Raw genomic sequence first — 11382 nt, 5'->3', positions numbered from 1 at the left:
TTTTTTCAAGAATAGCGAGCTATTTTTTTCCACTGAATTTTTTTCATTATGTCTCTTTATTAAACATCAGTGTCATCTGTCACACCTTTTGTCCATTTTTCCCATTTGTCTGTGGTTTTTTTTGTATTGATTTATGGTCATTTTAAACAGTCTGGGTGGTAATTCTGTCTGTGAAGTAATGGTGAAAAGGTGGAGAAAGCAAATAATCACAAATAATTCCTAGGGTGTGGATTTATTTATAAATCCATTTATAAATGAAACCAATCTTTTTTTTAAGATTTATTTATTTATTTATTATGTATACAGTGCTCTGCCTGCATGTACACCTGCAGACCAGAAGAGGATATCAGATCAGATTATAGATGGTTGTGAGCCACCATGTGCTTGCTGGGAATTGAACTCAGGACCTCTGGAGGAACAGTCAGTGCCCTTAACCTCTGAGCCACCAATCTTATAATAACATTTTTATCTCCCTATGATTTTTCTTCTTTTTACTTACAATACCTACTCTGAAGAGGAGATGTTTCCTATTTTGTGCAGGCAGTTCTACCCATCCCCAGCTCTGGTTTCCATTCCCATCTCCAGCGTGTGCCTTCTGAGCATGGGTGCAGTGGTGAGCAAGCAAGCACAGGCTGCCCATCGACCAGGACTCTTTCTCCATCTTCACTAAGTGACTAAATGACCTAGTAAACCAAAGAGGCAGGTTGAAGAAGGGAAGAAATTGTTAGGTTCTGAGTGGGACATGTTAACTTTCAGATTTCTACAGAACAGTCGGCTTTCAATATCCAGCAGAACATTGAAAGTATACCCATCATCACAGCCCAGGAAACAATCTCCCTCATAGACATTTGCAGTGTTTACATCCTGTTTCTGCTATATAATCTTCTCAACCTTCTCCTCGGGATTGGACATGGCCAACAGCAGTTTTTATTCAGAATGTCTGTGACCATCCCCTCCAGACCTTCACAAAATTGATCTTGGTGGAGAGTGAGAGACACAGAGAGTGATGAGCACTGGTGGCCTCGGGACTGTAGCTACCCAGCAAACTCCCCAGTCATACAACTCACAGGCTGCCCCCTAAATACTTTGCACTGGTGTAGCTGCCTTTGAGTCACCCATGCTCCGATAAGGAGCCCCAACAATTTCACTGATTCAATCTACTCACCTTTGACAGGACCCGCTTCTTTACATCTTCTCAAGGAAAGTCATACAGGAATGAGATTGGAACATGGCCACCAGCTCAAAAACCCTTGGTATCGAAGTCCTAGAGAGAGCTGGAGGGATCCTTCTGGTGAGCTCACTGTCTCACAGACCTTTGTTCATCTTTCCCTGTAGTACAACTTGGAACAGATTTTTAAAATGACTCTTGATGCAAACATTAGTCCTAAGCCCCTTGCAAGGATTCCTATCTGGTCCTTCTAGCACTCACTTTCAAACCAATGAATACACAGCCGACCTTGGTGTTATAGCAGCTGCCGTGTGCCCTGCTGTAAGACATTTTAATATTGTACGAATGTGGATGGTTATTAGGTACAATTATCAAGCCCTATTATTAACTCACTTGCTTAACGCTTACACAAACTTTTCTTGAGCCCTTCAGGCCTTTACATCTAGAAACTGAAGCTTGGCAAGACTGACAGGCCTGCCTGCAAGTCATGTGGCTGGTGATAGGTCCCAGACTTAAACAACGTTTGCTGGAGCAAGAGTTCCTGATGGTCATTCAAGAACAAGAACTGTTTTTTTAAAATATATTTTATTAATTTATTCATATTACAGCTCAATTGTTATCCCATCCCTTGTATCCTCCCTCCCTCCCGTTTTCCCCTTATTCTCTTCCCCTATGACTGTGACTGAGGGGGACCTCCTCCCCCTGTATATGCTCATAGAGTATCAAGTCTCTTCTTGGTAGCCTGCTATTCTTCCTCTGAGTGCCATCAGGCCTCCCCATCCAGGGGACGTGGTCAAATATGGGGCACCAGAGTTCATGTGAAAGTCAGTCCCCACTCTCCACTCAACTGTGAAGAATGTCCTGTCAATTGGATAGATCTGGGTCGGGGTTCAAAGTTTACTGCATGTATTGTCCTTGGCTGGTGCCATAGTTTGAGCAGGATCCCTGGGCCCAGATCTGCCCATCGTAATGTTCTTCTTGTAGGTTTCTAGGACCCTCTGGATCCTTCTATTTCCCCATTCTTCCATGCTTCTCTCACCTAGAGTCCCAGTAGGATGTCCTCCCCTCTGTCCCACTTTCCTGATAAGTGAAGACATCCATGGGACATGCCCCTTGGGCTAGTGTCCAGAAATAAGTGAGTATATACCATTTGACTCTTTCTGCTTCTGGGTTAACTCACTCATTATGACCATTTCTAGTTCAATCCATTTGTCCAAAAATTTCAAGAATTCCTTGTTTTTAATAGCTGAGTAGTATTCCATAGTGTAAATGTACCACAGTTTCTTTACCCATTCTTCTACTGAGGGACACTTAGGCTGGTTCCATGTTCTGGCTATTATGAATAAGGCTGCTATGAACATGGTTGAGCAAATTTTCTTGTTGTGTGCTGGAGCATCTTCTGGGTATATTCCAAGGAGTGGAATAGCTGGGTCTTGAGGAAGCCTATTCCCAATTTTCTGATATAGTGCCAGATAGATTTCCAAAGTGGCTGTACTAGTTTGCATTCCCACCAGCAATCAAGGAATGTTCCTCTCTCTCCACATCCTCGCCAGCATGTGGTATCACTTAAATTTTTTATCTTTGCCATTCTGATAGGTGTAAGATGGAATCTCAGAGTTGTATTGATTTGCATTTCCTTGATGACTAAGGAGGTTAAGCATTTCTTTAAGTGTTTCTCAGCCATTCGATATTCCTCTATTGAGAATTTTCTGTTTAGTTCTGAGCCCCATTTCTCAACTGGGTTATTTGGTTTGGTGGTGTTTAATTTCTTGAGTTCTTTATATATTTTGGATATTAGACCTTTGTCAGATGAAGGGTTGGTGAAAATCTTTTCCCAGTCTGTAGGCTGTCACTTCGTTCTGTTGGCAGTGTCTCCTGCCTTACAGAAGCTTCTCAGCCTCATGAGGTCCCATTTATTAATGGTTGACCTTAAGGCCTGGGTTGTTGGTGTTCTATTCAGGAAGTTGTCACCTGTGCCAATGTAAGAACTGTTTTTAAATCCTGAACTCAGGAAAGGAGTCTGAGCTAGAATGTGGGCATGTAAGACTCTTCCAGAAGGTCAAGACTTGAATATTAGACTGGCTACACGGATATTACTATAAAAGGGGCCACCCTTGGTGTCAGGTAGCCATCTTGACATCCTTAACAATCATTGAACAATGGACTCTACGTTTTCATTTTGCATTAGGCTTTGAAAAGTACGCATCTAGGTAAACAGCATTGCCAAAGGCACGTGACTAAGCTGAGAATACTAGCAAGGCAAGAAGCAGAATCCTGGCAAACCCAACTTGGCAGTGTTGGCCAAGATGTAATTGTCCCTGAAGACTGCAGAAAGTAGAGAGAAACCAAATGGAAAGGGATATAGCAGAACACGAAGGAGTGGCTCTATGAGGGGCAGATAAAGCACTGATTCTCAGAATGAGACTTTTGTCTTTTGACAGATTAGCACACAAGAAGCAATGCTGTCTGAGGTCAGTTGGAGGCAGATCAGGAAGTCCCAAGGTGGGACTATCCGGAGAAGACTATCCAGAGACTATCCAGAGACTATCCGGAGAAGACTACCCAGAGACTATCCGGAGAAGACTATCCAGAGACTATCCAGAGACTATCCGGAGAAGACTATCCAGAGACTATCCAGAGACTATCCGGAGAAGACTATCCAGAGACTATCCGGAGAAGACTATCCAGAGAAGACTATCCAGAGACTATCCGGAGAAGACTATCCAGAGAAGACTATCCAGAGACTATCCGGAGAAGACTATCCAGAGACTATCCGGAGACTATCCAGAAACCAAGTTTCGAGCTGCACTTCTCCAGTGGACCGCATCAGGCATGTGCACATTAACCAGACAATGCTGTCTGAGGAGGTACAGTCAGCCTGCAGAAGAAGACTGCTAAAAGGATGACAGAGGGTTTAAATAAGTGAAATTGGGGTTTTCCTTGGAAGAGGGTAAAATGCAGACTTAAAAAAAAAAAGACAGAAGATTTGGATACAAGCAATAGTTGTTCTGTAGGAAGCTGTCTACATTGGGAGACTAGCCACAGGCTTCTCCAGGTGGTCGCTGTGGACCCTCACTATAAAAAAGAGAAGTGGAGGTCAAAACAAGCCTCCCAGCCTGAAGCCTTGGTAATTCAAGGAAGCCAGAGGCAAAATCCAGAGGAGTCTTGGAAATCAAAGTGTACTGAAGAGTCAGACCCTAGAACAAAGCAACTCACAAAAGACCCGCAAAATTAACCAAGTAAGTTAATAAGTCTAAGCCTGCGCTAAATTCTCTTTCACAGACAACTGGCTCAAATCTCCATACAGCCTCTGGATTCTCCTACATGCTGTGTGGCCATGGGGACAGAAATGCAGCACTATTATGTGGCCCAGGTCAGTAGTGCCTCAAGGGGCTAGCCTTCAAGGAGAATTTCTCTTAACTTAGCAGTGACAGCAGCAGCAAATTCCAGGATGATGTACTCCAGACAGGCTCTTCCACACAAGCTTCCATGACGTATCCTTGATGCCTCATAGTGCCTCATCCCTACCACCATAGCCACATCATGACCCCTGAGTGTCTTCCCACGGCTTCCAGCCAGGGTTAACCCTTTCTCCTAGCACCTCACATTGGCCTCTTATTCCCGGAAGCCTGCTGAGTCGGTGCCACAGGTTTCTCAAAGTGAGAACTTAGACATCAGCTGTAGCCTCCATTCAAACTGGAGCAGGAGAAAATGCTAAGTTTATATAGGAAACCATATGTCGAGTGTGTGCGCGTGTGCATATACACACATACGTTCTCACACTCCTCGCACGTGCCATCAGCAGCTTATCTGAAGTCAAATTCCCAAAGGGATGACTCGAGTTGGAAGACCCATCATGAGAAGATGACATGAGTCGTGAGCATCGCCAAAAGCATTAAAATGAATGAGACGGTTCTGCTCCTGGCACGAGGCCACCCTGCTTAGGCTACAGCGATATCGCAGGCCTCCTGGCTCAGCAGCAGCCCTCCGAGGACAGCTGCTATTTGGTGGGTGAATGCATTTCTGGTTGGCATGTGTCCCCACGTTGTTGGATAGCTGAAGTCTGTCATTTACCAAAGCAGACACAGAAGGAAGCTATTCCCAGGGCTTGACTGAAGACATGGCTGACTAGACAGAATCCTTCCCAGCAACTTTATCTTAATGCTATTCACAGTATTTAACTGGGCATATTTCCCCATTCATGTCATTTACCTTCCCCAAGTGGGTGTTTACAATATTTTAAATGTTTAGTGTGGTAAACCACTTTGGAAAATAATTTGTCAGTTCTTAAAAAGTTAAACATAAACCTGCCAGCCTCACTCTGCCACCATCTCTCTCTTATGTGTTTATGCAAGAGAAATGAAGGCATATGTCGACACAAAGGCTTACACAAGATTGTTCTCAGGAGCTTTGTTTATGATAGCAAGCATCTAAAAGAAACTAAAATGTCCATCAGCACAGGAAGGACTGGATAAGCAAATTGTGGTACATGCACATAATGGAATATTATTTGGCAACAAAAAAGGATGGATTGTGGATGCAAAGAAAAAAAAAATCCAAGAATCACAGAATACTTATACTGAGAGAAAGAAACCAGGCTCTCCAACACCCCCTAGAAAATATGAATCCATTTTTCCTGGTTCAATGTATATAAAATGTTAGAAAAGAAGAGCTGATCTATAAGCGTGGAATGAAGCATGACTGAGCACAAATAAAGACGCTCTATTTGTTAACTTGATTGTGGTGATGGTTTCACAGGCATTGTCAACACTTAACAGCTCCACAGTGTTCAATACGCGCTGCCCATTGCAGGTCATACATGGAAAATGTAAACAAGATCGGTGCAAATATCTATGCTTCCCAGGGATTGTTTGAGTAAAGCATTCCGCATTAGGGATATGTTTACCTTTGCCACACAAGCAGGAGGACCTGAGCTTGGATCCTTGGCATGGAGGATGCTGAGCTAGGACCTGGGCATTGAGAACAAACACCCGTAATTCCGGCAGTAGAGAGATGGAGACAGGAGGGTCCCTAGGGCATGCTGGCTAGGTAGTGTAGACCAGACAGTGAGTTCCAGGTTCAATGAGAGCTCTTGTCTGCAAAAAACTGAAATGAAAAGGTTGAAGAAGACATTAATGTCTACCTCCGGTCTCAATCTGTGAGTGTGTGCATGGGCCATCATGTGCTCATACCCACACACGCTCACAATGTATAATATATAATAATTCATAAAATAGAATGTCAGGAAATCACAACGGATGCATCTTTTTGCCTGATCTCCTCATTTCTTCCTCAGCCCTCAGATGGATTTTTTTTTTTTAAAGTGCTTTTATTTTTGTTCAGCTTGTGTTTGGGCAGCCATGTGGTGAGACTGTATGGGTTCAGCTTCTGACAGTACTAGAAGACACAGTCTCACTGCAAACTTCCTGATCTTCTGTCTGTTCCAAACCTTTTTCCTCCTCTCCCACAGTGACCCCTAAGCCTTCTGTGTAGGGGCTGTTTTGTGGGTGGATCAGCTGAGACAGTGCACCACAACTCTGAGTTTTGATTAGTGTGATTTTCTTTAATGGTCTCTGTATATTGCAAAGAGAAGATTCCTTGCTCTGGAGTGAGAACTACATTTATATTTAAGGATAAGGACAAGTGTCTATAATGTAGTTAGAAATAGCTGGGCATGGTGGTGCAGCATGCCTTTAACCCCAGCACTTGGGAGGCAGAGGCAGGCGGATCACTGTGAGTTCGAGGCCAGCCTAGTCTACAAAGTGAGTCCAGAACAGCCAAGACTACACAGAGAACCCTGTCTTGAAAAACGAAAAAGAAATATATGTAGCAACAATAATGGGGGGGGGGCGAAAAAGAGAGAGAGGGAGGGAGGGAGGAAGGGAGGGAGGGAGGGAGGGAGGGAGGGAGAGAGTAGTATTTGTAAAAAAGAGTAGGGGAGAAAGGAAATGGGGAAGTGATGAAATTATAATATCAAAACAATAAAAAATCTTAAAAAGTGCTGTTACCTAATGGGAAAACAAATGGAGCTTTTGCTGGGATTTCAGCTTCTGTTAATATTTTCTTTCCTCTTGAGGTAGGCATTGAAACACTCATATAGCCCAAACACTAAACAAAGAGTAAATTAAAGACGCCATTAGAGGATGATCATTCACGGACAACTCAAGACTAAGGTAGTCTGGGAAGCCCAGCTTGGAAAGAAGGAAGGGATTTATGCCTGTAAGGGAATTAAACCAAAGTAACACAGGAGAAAATGGGACGGTGCGGGATTTGAAGTCCCATGTAACAGATGATTGAATTTTTTTTTTTATCACGTTACTGGAATAGTCTTGATGTGTGGATGGGGACACAGAGGAGGAGGAGGAGTTTGCAGAGGATTCCAGAATAATTTCACAGGAAACTGAGAAGAGAAGGGCACCGCCTTGCTGAACCAGAAAGATGATCCTGGGCTCACCAAGAGTGGGCTTCATGACGTGCCTCATGATGTCCCCACAGAGTGTGGCTCGTGACATTTCAGAACCCCTAATAATGTTATGCTGGTAGCACAGTCAACTACCATCGGAGGGAAACCCATATTTACATTCACTAGTAACAAAGTCCATTCAATCAGCAGATTAAAAACTGAGTCACAATTTGAAAACCGTGTTCACAAGCTTATCGGCCACTATCACAGACACACATTGATGTGTCAGTCATTTGCAATAGTATACAAAGTAACTTCATATCTTCACAACTAACCACAAAATTGTAATCTTTGTAGCTAATGTTGCTTGCAATGTCCCAGGCGCTGTTATAGATACTTTTAATATATTAACCAACTGATTAGCTGACTAATTATATATAAAATTCTGTGTGCGTATGTGTGTGTGTGTGTGTGCGCGCGCGCGCACGCACGTGCGTGTACATGCGTGCATGTGTGTATTATTGGAGTGGCTTATAGGCTGTGATCCAACTAGTCCAACAACGGCCTGATATTTGACTTTCTAAGTAGAAAATCCAAGAATCCATCAGTTGCTGAATGCATTAAGCTGGATGTCTCTGTTGGCCTTCAGATACATTGGAATATTGAAGAAGTAGACTCTAGGGCCAGTAAAGGAATGCACTTGCCAGCAGGAGCAAGGAGAAGCAAGTAGAGAGCAAAAGCTTCCTTCTTCTTCTGTGTTCTTCATATAGGCTGTCCCTGGAAGACGTGGCCCAGATTAAAGGTAGATCTTCCCACTTCAACAAGTCTGGACTAGCTGCCCCTACATGTGTAGTTGCTCTGTCACATGAGTGTCAGTAGATGGCAGAGAGAAAAGAGGCTATGTCTATGCTCTGTGTTCTAACCTATGAACATCTGCATGATTAGTAGCCTAATATTCCCTGAAGAAAGAGAGCCTGAGATGACCAGCAATTGGCCCCACAGGCCTAGACACACTCCTAGGACTGGGAGCAAGCTAGAGACCAAAAGAACCACCTGGGACTGTGGGCCTGGGCAAGAATGAGACCAAGACAGACAACCCTAGCAAAGGGCTGCTTGATCAGACCAGGTGAGGATCAAACCCAAGATGTCCACAAAACCAACTCAATAGGACCAGGACAGAAAGCTAGCCTTAGGATAGGAGCTGGCTTTAAGATAGCATAGCTGGCCTTAGGAGAGGAGAACTGGTCCTTCCACTCATCTCCCATGAAGTGGTGGAGATGAGGGAGAGATATCCTCTTTCTCCTCTCCCCCCTTACCACCTTCAGAAGGTGGGGGACCTAGTCCTGGGGTCATGAGAGCAGGAGAGCTGTCCCTGCCCCTCATCAGCTGCAGCACTCAGTAAAATGAACCCAGTAGAGATGATTCTGGTGGCAGGGGTGTGGGTAAGCTGTCACCCTGTGGACATGAATGTTGGAGAGCTGGCCTGCCAGTTGTCTGCCATGCGGTTACGGGGTGAGGTAAAAATGGCCCCCTTATCTTGCCACCTATGGCAGACAGGAAAGCTAGCTCTGGTGTCATTAGAGCAGGAGAGTTGATCCTGCCCCTCACCTGCAGCACAGTAGAGTTGGTCTTTGACGTACAGTTTGCAGGTGAGCCAGCCCCAAGCAGATCATGAGTGTTGAAGAGCCAGCCCTGCCTCTTGTCTGCAGGGTAGTTGGAAGGACTAGGGAGAGATGCCCTTCTCCCTTCTCTCATCTCTCACCATCTATGGTTGGCAGGAGTGCTGGTCCTAGAGTCATGAGCGTGGGAGAACTGGCCATATCCCTTACCAGCGGCAACACTGTGGAGAGTGGGCCCCTAAGGGAATGAAAGCAGGAGAGCCAGTTGGCTGACCAGGTCAAATACCTCTCAGACCAAGATCCAGGGCTTTGAATTGGCCCACCCCAACATCTGCTCCATCAATGAACTGCTGGGGTTCATGAAGGGCATGGTCCTGCAGATCCAAAACTACAGGAACTCTGTGACACAGGGTCACAACAGGATATCTGAGAGAAGTCCCAGTGAGGTTCCAGTATTGATGGAGAAGCAGAAACCAGAGGCCTTGTGTCAGATGTTCATTGCAATGAACATTTGCAAGCAAAGAAATGTGGACAAAAGTGTATATACTGTGGGACATATTTTGACACACTACAGCTTTTACAATTTTTTTTCTCTTTTGTGAGGGAGGTTGGGAGAGAGTATGAGGGGAGATGAGTGGGATTGGGGTATATGATGTGAAACTCATAAAGAACCAATGAACAACAAAACATCACTTCCAATAAGGGAAAAATTACATATATATATATATACATATATATATATATATGACTTTAAGGTGAGTCTTCCTACTTCAAATGGTTTAATCAAGAAAAAAGTCCCTCATGGGTGTGTGAAGCCACTTGTGTTTTAGTTAATTCCAGATATAGTTGCACTGACAACCAAGAAAGGCCTTTCATCAGAACAACAAACCTAAACCAGCAAACTACAGAGAACACATTTCACCTTGACTTGAGGTAAAGAAGAAAATTAATTTAAAGCACACCCTTAGATGCCTTAAAAATGAACTTCAGTCTCATCCCTTCTATGTATCCCTTTTGTTTATTCCAGTCAGGGTCAAGAAATGAAAGTCATAGTTTCTAATAAGAAAAGTTAGCAAGGTTGCTAGTATAAAAACACGATTCGAAGTCTATCCTGCTCCTATGCACAAATAAAAACTACAATTTTAAAATCTTATTTACCAAAGCAACAAAAATGTAAAATACCCCCCAATAAACCTAAATTAATCTTTATAAGATAGCTATGACAAAATTAAAATATTAGTAAAGAAAATAAAATCCCCCAATAACATATAAGTAAGTATGCCCTATATATAATTAGGAAGACAAAATCATACAGCCAATTTCTCTAAAATATCTGTAAAATGCAATATTCCCCCTTTTGAAGAAACCACTGTAGACAATTTAATATCATTTTTCACCAATACAAAGTACATGCACAAAGATAAATTGTGGAACAAAAGGGAAGGAAATAGGAAAGGAAGGCTTGGCCCACAGCATTGCCAGACTAACTTAAGTCATCAAAGAGAGAAAGGCAGGTGTGTGTGTGTGTGTGTGTGTGTGTGTGTGTGTGTGTGTGTGCAGGAACGGGCTGATAACTAATGAGCAGAACGGAGAATCAAAAAATAGATCGAAGAAACAAAGAGAAATGATTTGAAGGTTTGGCATTAAAAATAAGTCGGAGAACGACAAGCTAGTCAGTAAATGGGAACAAGAGGCAAAGTAAAAGTAAATTCCAGTCTCAAAAGGCAGTTGCGTAAGGAGCAGTACAAAGTTTAAAACTTCGGTACTAAAAGAAAAACTTTGAAAGGAAACGTTGGAAACTACGATATTGGGGAAATATGGAAGGTTCTTTAATAAAGACACAAGGAAAAAGCACAAAACAGACAACCGAACCTATGTTAAGTGCACCTTTGGCCTCTTTTTGATAAGCCCACTGGAGCGGAGTGGCATCTCAACTGCCACACCCAACAATCCCGTTGTTCATGTCATTCCGATTTCCTGGTGTTGCTTAGTGACCTCGTCAAAGAGGAGTGCTATGAACACAAGAGATAGAACCTGGACACGAAGCACAGGTAGTGACCCCCAACAGCAGCGGTTGAGAATGTCTCTGTCTGGGAATGCCAGAAGGGAACGAAAGATGAATAATTACTGCTCATTGGAGTAATTATCTCATTGCTTTAATGATAATGTACTTTTCCATCCCAGAATTCCTG

The 11382-nt window shown here is 43.4% G+C and overlaps 1 pseudogene; it reads left to right on the top strand.

The window, feature by feature from the left end:
* Positions 1-8405: 8405 nt before the first annotated feature.
* LOC127212545 (uncharacterized) lies at positions 8406-8528 on the top strand (annotated as a pseudogene).
* Positions 8529-11382: the final 2854 nt, after the last annotated feature.

This window comes from Acomys russatus, chromosome 30 (assembly GCF_903995435.1).
Source record: "Acomys russatus chromosome 30, mAcoRus1.1, whole genome shotgun sequence".
Classification (NCBI taxonomy): Eukaryota; Metazoa; Chordata; class Mammalia; order Rodentia; family Muridae; genus Acomys; species Acomys russatus.
The sequence above is the reverse complement of the archived record's forward strand: the minus strand, read 5'-3'. Positions and strand labels throughout refer to the sequence as shown.